Source organism: Diabrotica virgifera, chromosome 5 (assembly GCF_917563875.1).
Source record: "Diabrotica virgifera virgifera chromosome 5, PGI_DIABVI_V3a".
NCBI classification, from domain to species: Eukaryota; Metazoa; Arthropoda; class Insecta; order Coleoptera; family Chrysomelidae; genus Diabrotica; species Diabrotica virgifera.
Genome location: NC_065447.1, coordinates 76769912 through 76787643, shown reverse-complemented (window position 1 = coordinate 76787643; position 17732 = coordinate 76769912). Strand labels below are relative to the sequence as shown.

At 30.4% G+C, this 17732-nt stretch overlaps 1 protein-coding gene and 1 long non-coding RNA gene across 4 annotated transcripts in view; both read left to right on the top strand.

The window, feature by feature from the left end:
* LOC114331861 (receptor expression-enhancing protein 1-like) overlaps positions 1-17732 on the top strand; it is a 136392-nt gene that overhangs the window by 16336 nt on the left and 102324 nt on the right. The gene's annotated exons all lie outside the window — the stretch shown is intronic.
* On the top strand, positions 9489-17176 carry LOC126884238 (uncharacterized). The gene is made up of 3 exons (XR_007697900.1): positions 9489-9900; positions 10512-15563; positions 16175-17176. It is a non-coding gene; the product is annotated as an uncharacterized LOC126884238 (long non-coding RNA).

Genomic DNA, 17732 nt, shown 5'->3' with positions numbered 1-17732 from the left:
TTATCCCCGTATAGTTTTTCCGTATTACTTATCACGCACAAAATCCGCTTCTATCTCTCCAACTATTATTAGTACTGTAGACAAAATTATGTACACTCCACAGTACTTTACATCATAATATTATAGTTTTAGTAGTCTTATTATAATTTATATAGTATTTATCAATTTCGTTCGAACTTTTACCCTATGCTTTCTCATTTCTATCGATCCAGATTTTTTCTAACGTATTCATTGTATAATAATTTTTTTTGTCCTACTCATTCGTATAGGCATCATGATTTCAGCATTTTTGTTGTTCTTTCTTTTTAACTAAATAACATAGGACATAGAGTACCATTCATACATCATAGGTTCCTTTACGGTTAGTGGAGTCAATGAAGGTTTTCACCTCCGATTTCGTTGAACCTCCATCGATTTTCATCAAAATTGGTAAGTAGGTAGAGGATACCTCAAGAATCAAAGGTGACATGGTGCCAACTTGCGCTTTTACCCTGGGGGAGGGATGCCACCCCTTCGGGGGGTGGAAATTATTTTATTAAAAATAATACCACTAATCGATAGAGGGACAAATTATAAGTAAAATTTGTTATATAAAGTTATTCCAATAAATCAATAGTTTTTGAGTTATTAAAGATCAAAAGTTTTGATTTTTCCTGAAAAAAATCCATGTTGTAAAGCAGTTTTTCATAAATAACTCAAAAACCATAAGTTCCTTTAAAAAAGTTGTTATTACCAAAATCGAAGATAATATAAAAATAAATAAGCTCCTTATTCGAAAAATCCTTTATTACATATACAAAGTGAGTTATATGCAATTGAATGTATATTTTTTTTCCGCGAGTACTCAAATCTTAGTATTCAAGCTTAAATAACAGGAAAACGATGCACTTTGTTAAATATAGATACTAAACATTTTAATAAAGTACTTAAAGTTAACTATCAAAAAGCTATATAAGAAGTCGATAGCATCAAAATTAAGCAAGTTATGATGGAAATAACAGGACCCTTTCAGATTTTTTAGGGAGGAATAAATAATGAAACATCGTCATTTCCACAAAAATTAAAATTTATAGTAACCCATTTAAAACTTTATTTATTTTAACATGAGTAATAACTTCAACAATTTTGACCGGTTTAGAATGCATATTTTTGAAAAAAAAATACGATTAAAAAAAATTAGAATTTTTCAAATTTTCGTAAATTTCATTTTCTTTTGATAATATCTCCAAAAATACTCGATATACTTAAAAAATGGTAGAGAACAAAATTTTAGTTTTAACTTTACTTAAGCTTTTTCTTTTTTTAATATTTTTTTACGACAAAAAATAACAGAGATAGAAACATTTAAAACCTAAATTTTACTGCGAGAACCATGTAACCAAGGCCCTTTCACCTTGTATTTAAAAAAAATAAAGGATTTAGAAAATTATGTTTAATACAGTGTTATAGACCTTTTACTTAGCTCTGTAATGGTTTTTGGATAAATCTCATATTTCAAAAATTAACTGAGTTATTTTAAAAAAACCAATAACATTTTCTTTGAAAAAATTTTATAGCGGAGATTTTGTATGTATACAGGTTGTGGGAAGTCCAATTAGTCGTTTGTTGTAGGAGATATGAAAAAAGTTTATTTAGGTGAGATTGGGGCATAGATAATATCAGAATTTAAATACATTTCCAAATATACAGGGCCACCCATATTGACAGGGTGAAACAAAATTATCTTTTGTTTAATGGAACACCCTGTATATTTTTACATTTTTGGATTCTCCTCTATGTTTTATTTCTTAAAATATCAGGTTTTGTGATGTTATACGAAGTAGTTTAAAAGATAATTACGTTTTGTTTTAAATTTCATAGCAATATTCACCCCCTGTATAATTGTAGTGATTTGACATCAGAAAATCAATTTATGTTCAAGTAATTTTTAATATAGTCTGTTATTGTTAAAAATTATTAATCTAGCAAAACGTTTAATTTTAGCTAATACAGGGTTGGTCGAAACTGAATGAGTGTTTTCTCAAAGTTTGAGAGTATGAGTTTTCTCAAACGGAGCAGCCTGTAATGCCTGTAATGAGCATTGTAATGGAATGCTGTTGTATGGCACTTTATTATTTCCCACCCTGCCAGTGAGAACTGAATTTATTTTTGAAATCCCTAACTTTATGTCTTTAATTATTTTAAATATTGTAAACGATTAAAAAACAATAAAATTAAATTGAAATGAATAACCAGTGTATATCTTCCACATTTACTTCATATTTAACGTAGCCTGTACCATAACATTGCACATATTATTATCCCTGTATAGCAACGATATACCATGAATGTGAATTCATACTTGAGAAATGTCATATATCCAGTCTCACAAAAAAAAGGGATTCTTCAAACATAATATATATGCAGACAAAATCAGCCAAAGTGATTTGCGATATCTAATTAAAGGCCGTACCAAGTTGGTTTTGTTGAATATAGCATGAAAGCACGACGATACTTTAGTGATAAGCGTATTTTTCGTAGTAGCTATAGTATGTTGTTTTATATTATGTATTACCTATATTAAATTAGTTTTAGTATGTTTCGTTTATATAAAAAAATGTAAAACAAACAAAAATTCTGGTTTTCTTGTAGTTGTTTTTTCGTATAGATATTGTTTTATATTGTAGTAAATTGAATTTAGTTTTAGTATGTTGCGTTTGTTTGTAGAATTATATTTAACTAGATTTGCTTTAATTACTAAAATAAATAAATTTTCAATTATATTTTATGTATTTGTGGATAAGGAAACCTAGCATTAGCGGCCACCTTTCTATAACGGCCAATTGTTTTCTATTTTTAGTGGCCGTTATTGGCAGGTTTTACTGTACCAATAATATTTTATTGAATTATGAAATATTATTTAAATAAAAAATTTATAAACTTAATAAAAGAAAGTTTGCTTAGAATTTACTCCTCTACCTAATTATGGGGTTATTTTTAATAAAATAGTGTTCACCCATGAGAAGGGGTAACATCCACCCCCAGGATAAAAGCACAAGTTGGTACCACATCATTTTTGTTTCTTGAGGTATCCTCTAACTACTTACCAATTTTCATGAAAATTGATGGAGGTTCAACGAAATCAGGGGTGAAAATCTTCAGTGACTGCCTTTTTGTAAATATAAAAGAATCATTTTTTTCGTGATTGTCGATTTGCTAATTTTCTGATTTTTGGTTGCTATAAAGTTTTAAAAATTAATAAAAATTATAAATCATGCACATAAATGTAAAAAAATATTTATTTTACTTAATTAAAGGAGATTGCTTGAGCCAGAATGCTGAAATCTGCATTTTTATCATTAAAAAAAAGGTGGATTTCACCCCTAAAATGCAGAAAGCGCAACTTGGTGCCATATCACTTTTGTTTTTTGAGGTATCCTCTAACTAATCAACAATTTTCATCAAAATCGATGAAGGTTCAAAGAAATCGTGGGTGAAAACATTCAGTGACTACACTCTCAGAAATATAGAAGATAAGGTTTTCGTGATTTTCGACTTGTTAATTTTCGGATTTTTGGTTACTATAAGGTTTGAAAAATTAAAAAAAAATGTAATTCATGCACATAAATATAAAACAAATATTTATTTTTCTTAATTAAGGATTACTTGCGTCATAATGCGAAAATCTGCATTTTTTACAATTTAAAAAGTAGGGGTGTATTGCACCCCTAAAATGCAAAAGCGCCAATTGATGCTATATAACTTTTATTGCTTGAGGTATCCTCTAACTACTTACCGATTTTCATGAAAATCGATGAAGGTTCAACGAAATAGGAAGTGAAAACTTACAGTGACTGCACTTTCAGAAATCTAAAAAATAATTTTTAAAAAAGGGGTGTATTTCACTCCTAAAATGCAAAAAGCGCAAGTTGGCACTATGTCACCTTTGTTCCTTGGGGTATCCTTTAACCACTCACCAATTTTTATGAAAATCGATGGAGATTTCCGTTTAAATCTTGATATATCATGTTTTGTCGGTCTGAAATTAAAACAATTCTATTTTCTCGTTAGCAACGTCATTTGACGAAATACAGAACCAAATATACATAATATGTAAGCAATAAAACAGATGAAATAAGACAACTAAAAGATGTAAAAACGTAAGGCAGAGATGATTTACTGATTCACATAATAAAGACTGATAGGTAATGAACAATACGTAGAAAATACGAGATTTTAAATAGAAAGTAAGAAGCAAATGATATTATAATAGACTTTATTATTATGAACCCGAATAAATTGGTGCCACGGTTATGCTACTGCAATTTTCATTGTTAAAAAGACGTAACGAGCGTGAAGAAATCAAATTGATTATTATTATATAAATTAGGGATAATTTCACGATCTACACTGATATTATGTAGAGGTCACATTGTTGTTTTATTTTCGTCGTCATCGTCTCTAGGCTTGTCCTAACTACGGGCACGGGTGTCTATAGATGAATAGTAAGGTATTTAATATTTAACCTATTTGTGGTTAGTTTAATTAAATGTACAGTGATGAGCGCACTAATAACCGGCAAAATAACCAAAAGATGGAAAACATATTAAGTTGTGAAATAAAAAAAATGAAACTAGTGGAGGTGGGAGATTCCACCTCCCACCTTTAGACGTATCAGAGAAGTATGTCAACTAAAACTATCACTGCCACAGTGGCAGTTGTCAAACTCGTCCAATACGTCTAAAGGTGGGAAACAATAAATATAATGTAAGTTTATAGGTTTTTATCGCTAAATCTCCCACCTCCACTAGTTTCATTTCTTTTTATCTTACAACTTAAGGGGATGGGTACGTAGTTTCGGCTCTATACTATTTAAATGAAATTCATTTTTTTTTCAAATCCTGAGAAAACTCATAAGTATTTTTGAAAAATATAAACGTAGAATGAAAGATTACGTTCTTACCGAGGGCTGAAAGTCCCTGAAAACTTCTGTAATGTTTGTTATAATAAGTTACAGGGGTGAGAAACTAAGAGAAAATGTAGTGTGATTTTTAATTTTAAATATCTCGTTCAAAAGAAACGTTTTATTTATTCTAAGAGACTTTCGGTCCTCGATAATAATTTATTCTTTCATTCTGCGTTTAAATTTTTTAAAAATATTTATTAGTTTTTCCAGGATTTGAAAAAAATGGACACCATGTCCGTGGTGATATTTTCCAAATCGAACATTCACTACCTTTTTCATACAACGCACTAAGGCAAATAGAATATGATGACAAGACAGTGACAATTTTAAATATTTGACATGGACTCAGGAATATTTTGAGTTATAATCAAGTATATTCAAATGGGAAATAAGCCACAATTTTACCTAAAAATGATTTTATTAACGTTTCGACGCCCAAGTCGGGTGTCGTTGTCAAAATACAAAATAATAATTTTATATAGGTGAAACGTCAAGACCATTAGACGTTAGAGTAAATGAACATCAGTCTTATATAAAAAACAGAGAATTTGATAGATCTCAAATATGTCAACACGCATGGGATAATGAACATAGAGTTCAGTGGAGAGATTCAAGTATAGTCCTAAAAGAAGCAGATAGTAAAAAGAGAAAAATCAAAGAAGCGGCTCTAATTATGCTAAATGAAACCAATTGTGTCGCAAATTCCTCGGTAGAGTGCAGTAGGATGTGGTTACCCATATTAAAGGAGGAAGTCAATAGAAAGAAAATACCACAATTAGTAAATCAGTAACATATCGAGTTAGTACATATTTAGTATTTTAGTATTATTTAAAATTTAAAATATCAAGTCAGAATTTGGTATTGGTTTTGAGAGTAAACTAAATGTAAACCCAAATACTTGCGATGTCGGGATAGTATCACGAGGTTTTTCCTGGTTTTCCCTCGTGATTTACTATGGAATCTCTAACGCGAGAATTTCAGTGCCACCGTTGCATTTGGTTGTCTTTTTAAAGACAGATCACATGCTATGATTTTTTTTGGTGGATATTCTTGAGTTGGGATTGATTTCATGTAATCGAATGAACTATCTTTTAGTAAAGTCGTCCCAGAAACGCAACTCATCAATATTGGCAATATCATTTTAAAGTCGTCTACTTTAAAATGTATAATACGTGTCTGAATTGCCGACATAAATGAGTCAGATTAAATAAATTATTAGAAGAATTTTTTACTAAGCAACAACATTTTTGTTTATTTAGTATTATTTTGTATTTTGACAACGACACCCGACTTGGGCGTCGAAACGTTAATAAAATCATTTTTAGGTAAAATTGTGGCTTCTTTCCCATTTGAATATACTTGATTATAAAAATGCCACAAGAAAATAGCTTCAGAACAATATTTTGAGTTGTTGATTAAATAATAATACTGATAGTATATTTGATAAATAATTGATTTAAGACGTGAACTTAAAAAGTTTTTAAGACAAAAAGTTAATTGTTTGTTATTTATGGACGATCCAAGCAGATAATTGACCAGGGTATATTCTGCGATCCATGTATTTTGTTGTTAAAGATGTTCAAAATTGTAAGGGTTCCATTTCCATAGTAACAATATATTATTAAAAAATCACTTTAACACTTTTCCTCTTTTCTCGATTGAGTATTAGTTTTTGTTGTACAGTATATAAACTATTACAATCACTGAATACATAATTAGTGAAAAAATTATCAGTAGTAATTGCACAAGAGCTCTGAAATTATTGAATTTTTCCCGAGTGACACTTTGACAGTTTTAATTTCACGAGCCGAAGGCGAGTGAAATTATGTCAAAGTGTCACGAGAGCAAAAATTCTATATTAATTTCAGAGGTCGAGTGCAATTTGTTGCGATTATTTCATGAATAAAACTGTTCAAAACCAAAATTTTAATGTAATTTATTTATGTAAGTACCATTAAACACACAGTTTTTATAAATATTTGACGATTGAAAGTCATCACTTTTATAATTTTTAAAACATTAATTGTCATTAATGTCACTGAATGTATTTTTTTCGTAGCAACGAAGGGCATCTGACGTAATATACTTAACGACGGGAGATTATCAAAAATTATCGATTTAATTCAGATTTCTGTAGCTTTCTATTGGTCAGAATCTCCTATGAATGAAATAATCAGTAGTAATTGCACAAGAGCTCTAAAATTCTATATTAATTTTAGAGATCGAGTGCAATTTGTTGCGATTATTTCACTACTAAAACTGTTCAAAACCAAAATTTTATTGTAATTTATTTACGTAAGTACAAATTAGTACAATTAAACACACAGTTGTTATAAATATTGACGGTTGAAAGTCATCAATTTTATAATTTTTAAAATATTAATTGTCATTAATGTCACTGAATGTATTTTTTCGTAGCAACGAAGGGCATCTGACGTAATATACTTGACGACGGGAAATTATCAAAAATTATCAATTTAATTTAGATTTCTGTAGCTTTCTATTGGTCAGAATCTCCTATGAATGAAATAATCATATTTATTAACTGAATCAATAATTTGCAATTATACAAGTAACAGTTATCCAAGAACATTCAAAAGCCATCTCTTTAAAGTTAAGGATGACATTGTCAAGTAGTAATGTATATATATATCCATACCAGTGAGAATTTTACTACACGTAATTTGCCCTGTGAAGACAGAAAAAGTAGAGATAGCCGTAAAATATTTTCGAATTATGTACCGATGGCCTTAATGTGTTTTCCATCTCTTGCGTTATTTTGCCGGTTATTAGCGCGCTCATCAGTGTAATAGTGGAAACATGTATTATGCGATTGCCAGGCTCTGGACAGCCAAAGACAAAAACTATATGGACAACCAAGAGAAGACCCTGGTATATTTAGGGTACTCCAAGCAAAACACCTATATAAACTTCTACAAGGTACCAACATTCTATACTGGGTGTAGGAAACAACAGTGGGCAGTAAACGTAATAAGCTTCAGCTTCAGTGATACCGGAGATCTTTTGGATCAGACGGGCCAGGGAAGAAAACAAAAAAAAGGTTCACATTCTAAAATTATTTACAAATATATATACAACTGCTATTATTATAACCATACCATACCATATACTCCATAACACTACCGCATCAAAGATATATTTTTAATGAAACACGTTGTATTTTATTTTAAATTTTAAATTCTTTTCTTCGTTACAAAAATACAAAATTGTTTTGTGTTATACACGGCGTTTAAAAATTTATAACGAAAATTCAATTAAAATTGTAAAATGTTCAACGTAAATGTAAATATTGTAACATATTTATAAATATTTCATTATCAATCAAAGTTTCCTCTTTTTGTTTTTTTACTGTACGAGACATGGAAAATGAAATGGATCATAAACCATCCTGTATATATCATTACTCATCTGTTTAAAACGGCATACCCCTTAAACGTTTTTCACTTCCTGGTTTCCAAACAAACTATAAAACTTCGGTGCCACATCATACAATGCATACATACAAACCTACTTAACGGACAAGGTATGGCACATGGCACGAGCATTTCCTTTGGCAGTTTATAGCGCTGACAATAAAACTATAACGAAATGGAATAGTGGGTATATACACATCTAAAATTAATCGCACAGGACAAGAGAGTGCTGGTTTGCTGGCCGTTTGTTGGTTGCAGCTTTAGTCCGTCAAAGAACTTTACAAAAATAGACCAGAACGTTGCACCCCGATCAGATTCTGTCGAATGGTTTATAAGTGCGTGTACATCAGTGTATCAGTGCTATAAGATACACTTTTTTGTTTCGAACATATTGAGGTTACTGCTAGTGAATTTTCCGGATGGTGGACTACGTTTTTTGGTCAGTTAGCTCTATATAATAATCTTTAAATCATTTTATGAACGTGTAATTAATCGGGTATTTACGACAAACTCTAACAATGCTTTCTATTTAAAATCACAGGAATTTAGCCTTCAAAGTAAAGAAATCGCTCGTGAGATATTTTTTGTTATGTTATCAAGTTGTAGTTTGATCTGCAATATATTTTTTTCATTACGTTTATTTAATATGTTTTTACATAAAATTAAGTATTTTACTTTTTTAAATATAGTGAAAACATGCTGTATGCAATAGATATTCAAATGTTTCTGTATACGTGTGCTAGTGATGTCCATTATAAATGTCGGAGTTTTAGAATTGGCTTTGTTCTTGTATTATCTCGTTTATCTTAAAAACTTTGGATCTTTATTATTATCCCTTTTGTGGCTGTTTACCTAAAAGCTGTTAAATCTACAAATTCAGTTTAGACACTTTTTGTTAGCAGATATAGAATATAATCCCTCAAATAAATCGCCGAAAGATGTGCCGTTAGGTGAGGTTTATTTTCAACCACAGATAGATTGACGGTATCCTTTCTTGTGAATGTTTTTCTATAAAAATGCATATATTTACAATTTTATTTCATTTTTCGCTGTGTACGATGTAAGTGTAGTTCGACTTGTGTCTGGACACCATGTAACGGTCCACCCGTTATATTATCATTTTTAGCGCTGTAATTATTTTTAAAAAAATAATTATTTTCTCTTGACCTCCCATTTAAATTCTTTAATTTATCGTAAAGGACTTCTCATGTGACGTCACACTGTACGGAACATAGTTGTTGAACCGTTCCTTGTCGTTTAATTCGTGTTCCGTGAGAGTTTGACGTTTTCCTCGCTGACTGTGGGAGGAAAGAGAGGGACTTGGCCGGTGGCTGCGAGGTTGACAGGTTGGTGTTGGTGGTTAGTACCGTAAATGGCGGTTAATTTCTTCGAAATTAATTTTTATTTCAACTAAGTTTGGAAGTATAGTAAAAAGTTACCACCACTTGTTTCCTGGAGTACGGGTTTCCTGGAGTAAGGATGGGAGTACCATCAGTGGAAGAGGAATAAAAAAATTAACCGGTAAATCGTTTTTTCTACTAATGTTTTTTAGTTAACCTTGAATATATGAAATAGTTGGTTCATTGTTAAATGTTCTTAGCCAGTCCCTTAGGTGAAGGATGTAGATTATTTCGATCTTTATATTATCTTTATATCGATCTTTATATTAATGGGGTTTTTGGTTTTACATAACCAAACATTTTTGAAGTCCTCAAATTAATATTGGAAATAATTACCATTTCTCTGTACGTTTTAAACCGATTGAACATCCAATATATCTATAAATTTTCATGTCCAATATATCTATAAATTGTCATGTAACTATCTTTGTCTGGTTCAATACCATTTCATTAAGGTATATAAAATGTATGTAGATGGCTATTACTATCTTAATCTCATGTTATTTCAGATAAGTCATATTTTATATTCCTATTTCAAATGCAATGCCATTATTTGTTCATGTTTTCAAACTCAAAATAGTTCAAGGTTACCTGAGATTAGTTTTTGTTCCATTTTTAATGGTTGTCTTTTTTATGTTATTGCTTCTAAAAAGTTTTCCTCGATTATTTCTTCTTCTCTTTACTTTTGTTTACCGGTTTATATGAGAAATCAAACGAAGTATATGTTTTTAGCCATTTGGAAGAAAACTAACCCTCATGTGATGTCGTACCCACCTTGACTACCTAGGGAAGCCACCTTGACCTTATTGCAGCTACCGCCAAGTCAAACTGGGAGTATGTTTTGGGAACAAGCTTTTTGGGGGACATTCCAGCTCCTTTTCGTCCTGCCACCTGGGCCTACGGGGGGGCATGGAGGTGCATCATAGTGATGCTCATTTTCTAGGATGCAACCGCAACCTCGTTTGGGAACATTTAGTGAGGAGTTTTAGTAACTATTGGTTTTTTTTTATATTTCAGACTATCTGTTAAATACACTATGTTTTTTTTTCCAGATTTAGGTTACCTCTGTTTTTTTTTGACATATGTATTTGTATATTAGATTATTTGGTTCCCAAACTTTGTATCTACGGTAACTTCTTGTGCACAGGAATAAGCCTAGAGAAAATTAGGTTTTTAATACTTTATTATTGCTTTGATATTGGTTTATGTAATTCGGGTAAATTTATTTTGTAACATTACTTGCTTGTTTCCCAAATATTGTATTTATTCGCTTTATTTCGTTTGTTCGGTTACTTCGTCGTTACTTTATTTCATTGCATTTGCTCGGTTAATTTAGGTCATTTTGTCGGTATTTTTCTTAACTTCACTTCTATAACGTTTATTCATTTGTATATTTAATTTTGCTTTATTCAGTATTGTATTTTCTCTTAGTGAGGCTTGGGCCTATTTATTTGTATTATTTTCATCTTCGTCGGTTTCCTTTAGTTGTACGTAGCAGGCGTACTATAACCATTTGGTAGAAGACTTATGTAATTTTGTACCCTATATGTTAGTAAGAGGTACTTATATTTAAGTTTGTAACAGATAACATTATTGTTGTTATCTTTAAAAGATATATATCTTCTTGTATAACTTATGTCATTTTAGAGTCACAGCATAATATGAACTTGCTTAACTCAGAGATTGTTAAAAATCTGGTAGTTATTTTTAATAAATATGTTTATTTATTTTGTATATCATTTATTTTTATTTTTCCTACTTCGGCTCAACCGCTGAAGCCCCTTCATTTTTCTTTTCAGCCACAACTATTTATCTACCTAGTCTTCATTTTTTTCTTACTTCTAGTCATTATTTTTTTTCCCTTATTTCTGTTGGAGTACCTATATCTTTCTTTTTACTTTCACTCCAACAGAAGTTATTTTTGTTACACTGGCGCCCAACGTGGGGCCAACCGTTTTATGGTTCTAAGACAGTAGTTCTTTTAGTTCAATTTTCTTTTATTGGAATTTTCTGTTTTATTAACTTTTTGATATCTTTGTATATATGTTATTTCTGATTTATTTTTGTCTTTAATTTTTATTAATAATAAACAGGTAGACTTATACTGCTTCTTTTGGTTTTGATTAGTTTATTTTCGGTACCTCATCTTTAGTTTTAGTGGTACAGCTCATATCTTAGTTTGGATTTTGTATTTTTATTGGAAACTTATTTATGTATTTAGATTGAGTATACATAACTGACATTATGTTCTATTAGTTAAATTTTTATTCCTTCTACCAATGGTAGTACATTTGCGCGTACAATTAATCGTTGAATATATGCATACATTTTTTTTCTAGTATGGTTATATTTTATACATAACTAGAAATCATTTTCAGTATTTAGGTATTTTATTTACTTTATTGATTTGATTATTTATATATTTTGCTGGCATTTTGATTTGTTGGTGTGTCGCTAATATTTTCTCCATATGTATCTTTGTCTTACAAACTTTAGATTATATTTTATATTTGTTATTTTTGATATTTGGGTTGTTTGGTAAGACAGGCACACACCACAAAGCACAATCAGTCCACAACATTAGCTTCTACACATGATACGTTGAATTCGCATGGTTCGGATGATTACAGATGGTCATCCAAATTATTTTTCTTTAATTGGTAGTGTTAAACATAACAATTATAATTATTGTATAGTAAAGTAGTTCCATTATCCACCTCAGTTTCTAGTTTTATTATTGTTGATAATAATATTATATCAATGTGGGTACCATAATATAATGCTCATAGAAATCAGATACTTTAGGTTGAGATTTAAATATAAATTCTTTATTAGTTAGGAAACATTGATACTATTTTCCTACTAAGTTATAGAACAGTCTTCAGAAGAAGATTACCTTAACAGTGTTGTTCAAGCTAATCTCTTCTTCTGTTTGTCTTTAGCTTAGCTCAATCTTTAGTATGGTTAGAAATTTTAGTCTGATATTTTTTTTGTCATCTGATAATGCAGGTACCTACATACATTGCTTGATTTCATTTTTGGCTTTGTTGTCGATGACTTTTAATTTATTATTTATTAATTTAATTATTATGTAGTACTCTGGTTTATGAGCTTATCATTTTGTTGCATTATTAATGGTGCATTTTTCAATATGTAAGCTCAGACAAGTACGTTGGTTTAATATTGATATTTTGTATGGAACTATGGAACTTATCATAATGTACACTACTATATCTCAGTTTATGTGTTATATTTTGAATATTTGATTACTTACTATTTTTTTTATATTATTTCTATATCTTGTTCTTGGATTTGCCATAGTGGAAAGATGTTGTGGTTTATAATTTGTTATTGGGTTACTCTATTAACATTTGTCTCCAATATCTTAAACACTTTATAATAATTTATATCCTTATATCCTACACACTATGATTCTGGAATTAGTTTGGAAGTTTGAGGTATGTACAGATTCTTAAGTCTCTAAGTCTGAATGTATGCATGGTATGTGGTTGTATGCATAATGTATGTATGTATGGATGATGTATGTAGGTATGGATAATGTATGTATGTATGAATGAGATAGGTATGTATGGATGATGTATGTATTGATTTCTTCTTTTGGACTAGTTTGTCATTACTCTGTTGATACTCTGATTTGTGAATGCGTGGGTTCGAGGTTGTTGCTCAGCAACTGATCACTGCTGTTCGATTGACTTCGTGATCTATGTCTTTCATGGCTGAGTACGCAGATGTTTTTTTTTTCATCATAATATTTCTGGTCAGGAAATGTTGGCCACATTTCCTAACCATTCTTCTGTAATTAGTCCAATTATTCCAGTTACATTTTTACCATTAGATAGGGAAGTATTTAGTTCATATTAGGTCTTTTACTTCATAGTATGTTTGTACTTTGAGTTGATGAATAAACAGGGATAAATATCTTGCGCACTTGTTTATAAATCAATGCTTAGGCCATCCCTATACATAGTAGGTTCGTTAAGTCAGTATTTGGAGTGTTTAGACAGATGAGTTGTTCATTTGAGTATATTCCCACTTCTTTCCTTAGGCATTAGTTTTGTTATTTAGATTTTGAAACATTTCCTGAATAATTCCATGTATGTGAGAACGCATGAATCTGCAGTTTTATTTAAAACTTGTTGCTCGTTCTCATCAAATTTTTTTTTCTTATCACTTATCCTATTTTTTTTCCTATCACCTATCACATATTTTTTTTCCTATCACGTATCATAGTGTCATATAACTTATGAGTTCATCATTTATTTTTTTTCCTTTCTTACTTATTCTTATATTATTGGTACTTTATCTACGTCTGGTTATTCTCACATATCTGTTGTAGCAACATGCTATAGTTCGCGAATACCAGCACGAATTAGTTTATGTAGTTTCTATAAAATTTTAGTCAATACACATTAGGTATTTATCTTACTTTTGATCTAGTTTGGTTACATCTCTGTTACTTAGTCTGTTAGTAATTTTTTTTCTGACTTATTTTGATTACTTAGTTTGGATAGGTTCATATTACCGGATGAGGGTGTATGTAGACCTAATTTATTTATTTTGTTCAGTATTAGTTACCATTGGATCCAATAATTTAGTTTATTTAGTATTAGTAAGAATTGGTCCATAAATTTGCCTGATCGTTCTTCTTTGGATATACTCCTATATAAATCTGGTGTCCATTGATAGTCCGATTCTGGATAAGTGTCCGATTCTTCATTTATTTTGGTTATTGAGTTTTGGATTCCTTTGGTATGTTTATTATTGGTATTATTTGGCATTAGTGAGAGTTGTTCCATAAATCTTCCTGATTGTTCTTCTCTGGATATACTATTATGAATCTGGTGTCCATTGTTAGTTCAGTTTTGGATAAAGTGTTCAATTCTTTACCTATTTTAGTTACTGATTTTTTTTATTCACTTTGGTACATTTACTTTTGATATGGTTCGAATTGGCTCACACCTTTTCCTGGTTGTTCCGTTCTTGGATATACCCTTTATAAATCTGATGTCCATGGATAGTTCAATTTTGGTTTTAGTGCCCAATTCGACACTCAGTTATTATTATGAACTTAAGTACAATATTTAGTTTTGTTTTGACTTTTGAGCAATATATGTTAATATTTGGTAGCAGAGAGTAACATAGTAACATTTTAGTATGAGTTTGAGTCATGTATTGATTTATTTTTCCTTGACCATTAGTTTATATTTAGAAGTAATCTTGCGAATCAACGTGGATTGTTAGACTATTGTAAATTTAGTTGTTAATATTTTGAAGTTTAAAAAAAAAAAATTTTTTTTTGGTTAAAAAATTTTTTTTTCCCGAGTAGGAGGGGATTGTAACGGTCCACCCGTTATATTATCATTTTTAGCGCTGTAATTATTTTTAAAAAAATAATTATTTTCTCTTGACCTCCCATTTAAATTCTTTAATTTATCGTAAAGGACTTCTCATGTGACGTCACACTGTACGGAACATAGTTGTTGAACCGTTCCTTGTCGTTTAATTCGTGTTCCGTGAGAGTTTGACGTTTTCCTCGCTGACTGTGGGAGGAAAGAGAGGGACTTGGCCGGTGGCTGCGAGGTTGACAGGTTGGTGTTGGTGGTTAGTACCGTAAATGGCGGTTAATTTCTTCGAAATTAATTTTTATTTCAACTAAGTTTGGAAGTATAGTAAAAAGTTACCACCACTTGTTTCCTGGAGTACGGGTTTCCTGGAGTAAGGATGGGAGTACCATCAGTGGAAGAGGAATAAAAAAATTAACCGGTAAATCGTTTTTTCTACTAATGTTTTTTAGTTAACCTTGAATATATGAAATAGTTGGTTCATTGTTAAATGTTCTTAGCCAGTCCCTTAGGTGAAGGATGTAGATTATTTCGATCTTTATATTATCTTTATATCGATCTTTATATTAATGGGGTTTTTGGTTTTACATAACCAAACATTTTTGAAGTCCTCAAATTAATATTGGAAATAATTACCATTTCTCTGTACGTTTTAAACCGATTGAACATCCAATATATCTATAAATTTTCATGTCCAATATATCTATAAATTGTCATGTAACTATCTTTGTCTGGTTCAATACCATTTCATTAAGGTATATAAAATGTATGTAGATGGCTATTACTATCTTAATCTCATGTTATTTCAGATAAGTCATATTTTATATTCCTATTTCAAATGCAATGCCATTATTTGTTCATGTTTTCAAACTCAAAATAGTTCAAGGTTACCTGAGATTAGTTTTTGTTCCATTTTTAATGGTTGTCTTTTTTATGTTATTGCTTCTAAAAAGTTTTCCTCGATTATTTCTTCTTCTCTTTACTTTTGTTTACCGGTTTATATGAGAAATCAAACGAAGTATATGTTTTTAGCCATTTGGAAGAAAACTAACCCTCATGTGATGTCGTACCCACCTTGACTACCTAGGGAAGCCACCTTGACCTTATTGCAGCTACCGCCAAGTCAAACTGGGAGTATGTTTTGGGAACAAGCTTTTTGGGGGACATTCCAGCTCCTTTTCGTCCTGCCACCTGGGCCTACGGGGGGGCATGGAGGTGCATCATAGTGATGCTCATTTTCTAGGATGCAACCGCAACCTCGTTTGGGAACATTTAGTGAGGAGTTTTAGTAACTATTGGTTTTTTTTTATATTTCAGACTATCTGTTAAATACACTATGTTTTTTTTTCCAGATTTAGGTTACCTCTGTTTTTTTTTGACATATGTATTTGTATATTAGATTATTTGGTTCCCAAACTTTGTATCTACGGTAACTTCTTGTGCACAGGAATAAGCCTAGAGAAAATTAGGTTTTTAATACTTTATTATTGCTTTGATATTGGTTTATGTAATTCGGGTAAATTTATTTTGTAACATTACTTGCTTGTTTCCCAAATATTGTATTTATTCGCTTTATTTCGTTTGTTCGGTTACTTCGTCGTTACTTTATTTCATTGCATTTGCTCGGTTAATTTAGGTCATTTTGTCGGTATTTTTCTTAACTTCACTTCTATAACGTTTATTCATTTGTATATTTAATTTTGCTTTATTCAGTATTGTATTTTCTCTTAGTGAGGCTTGGGCCTATTTATTTGTATTATTTTCATCTTCGTCGGTTTCCTTTAGTTGTACGTAGCAGGCGTACTATAACCATTTGGTAGAAGACTTATGTAATTTTGTACCCTATATGTTAGTAAGAGGTACTTATATTTAAGTTTGTAACAGATAACATTATTGTTGTTATCTTTAAAAGATATATATCTTCTTGTATAACTTATGTCATTTTAGAGTCACAGCATAATATGAACTTGCTTAACTCAGAGATTGTTAAAAATCTGGTAGTTATTTTTAATAAATATGTTTATTTATTTTGTATATCATTTATTTTTATTATTCCTTTATGTTCATTATTACAGGTTTGATATATTTAATATCTGACAGCAGTATAAGATACCTGGGAGAATGATCGAAGATCATTTTCATGGCGCCCATGATTTGTTAGATTTATTTATCTTGTTCGTCTTTAGAAATTATTCATCTTCATTCCTCTTCAGTACATTATTCTTATTTTATTATTTCATATTTTAGTCATTATTACTATCTACATAGAGCTACTGTTCTTCGACAGGCATGCAAACGAGCCGTATCCATCCTTGAGTGTCAAGTTGCTCTCTTACATCTATATCTCTACGTATTATGTCTCATACATTTTCAGCCCACTCTCTCTTCATTTTTATACCAGTTCTTTTCTATATTCTTTTTTTCATTACTTCTGTTGGAGTATATCACTCCAACAGAAGTTATTTTTGTTACAACCACTGTCAGAGTGGAAGATATATTTGATACCTTCCGTATTTATATTTTTATGTTTTGTCTTTGTCTATTTTTACTTTGTTTTTTTTTCTCATTTGCGTCGGTCCAAACGTAATTC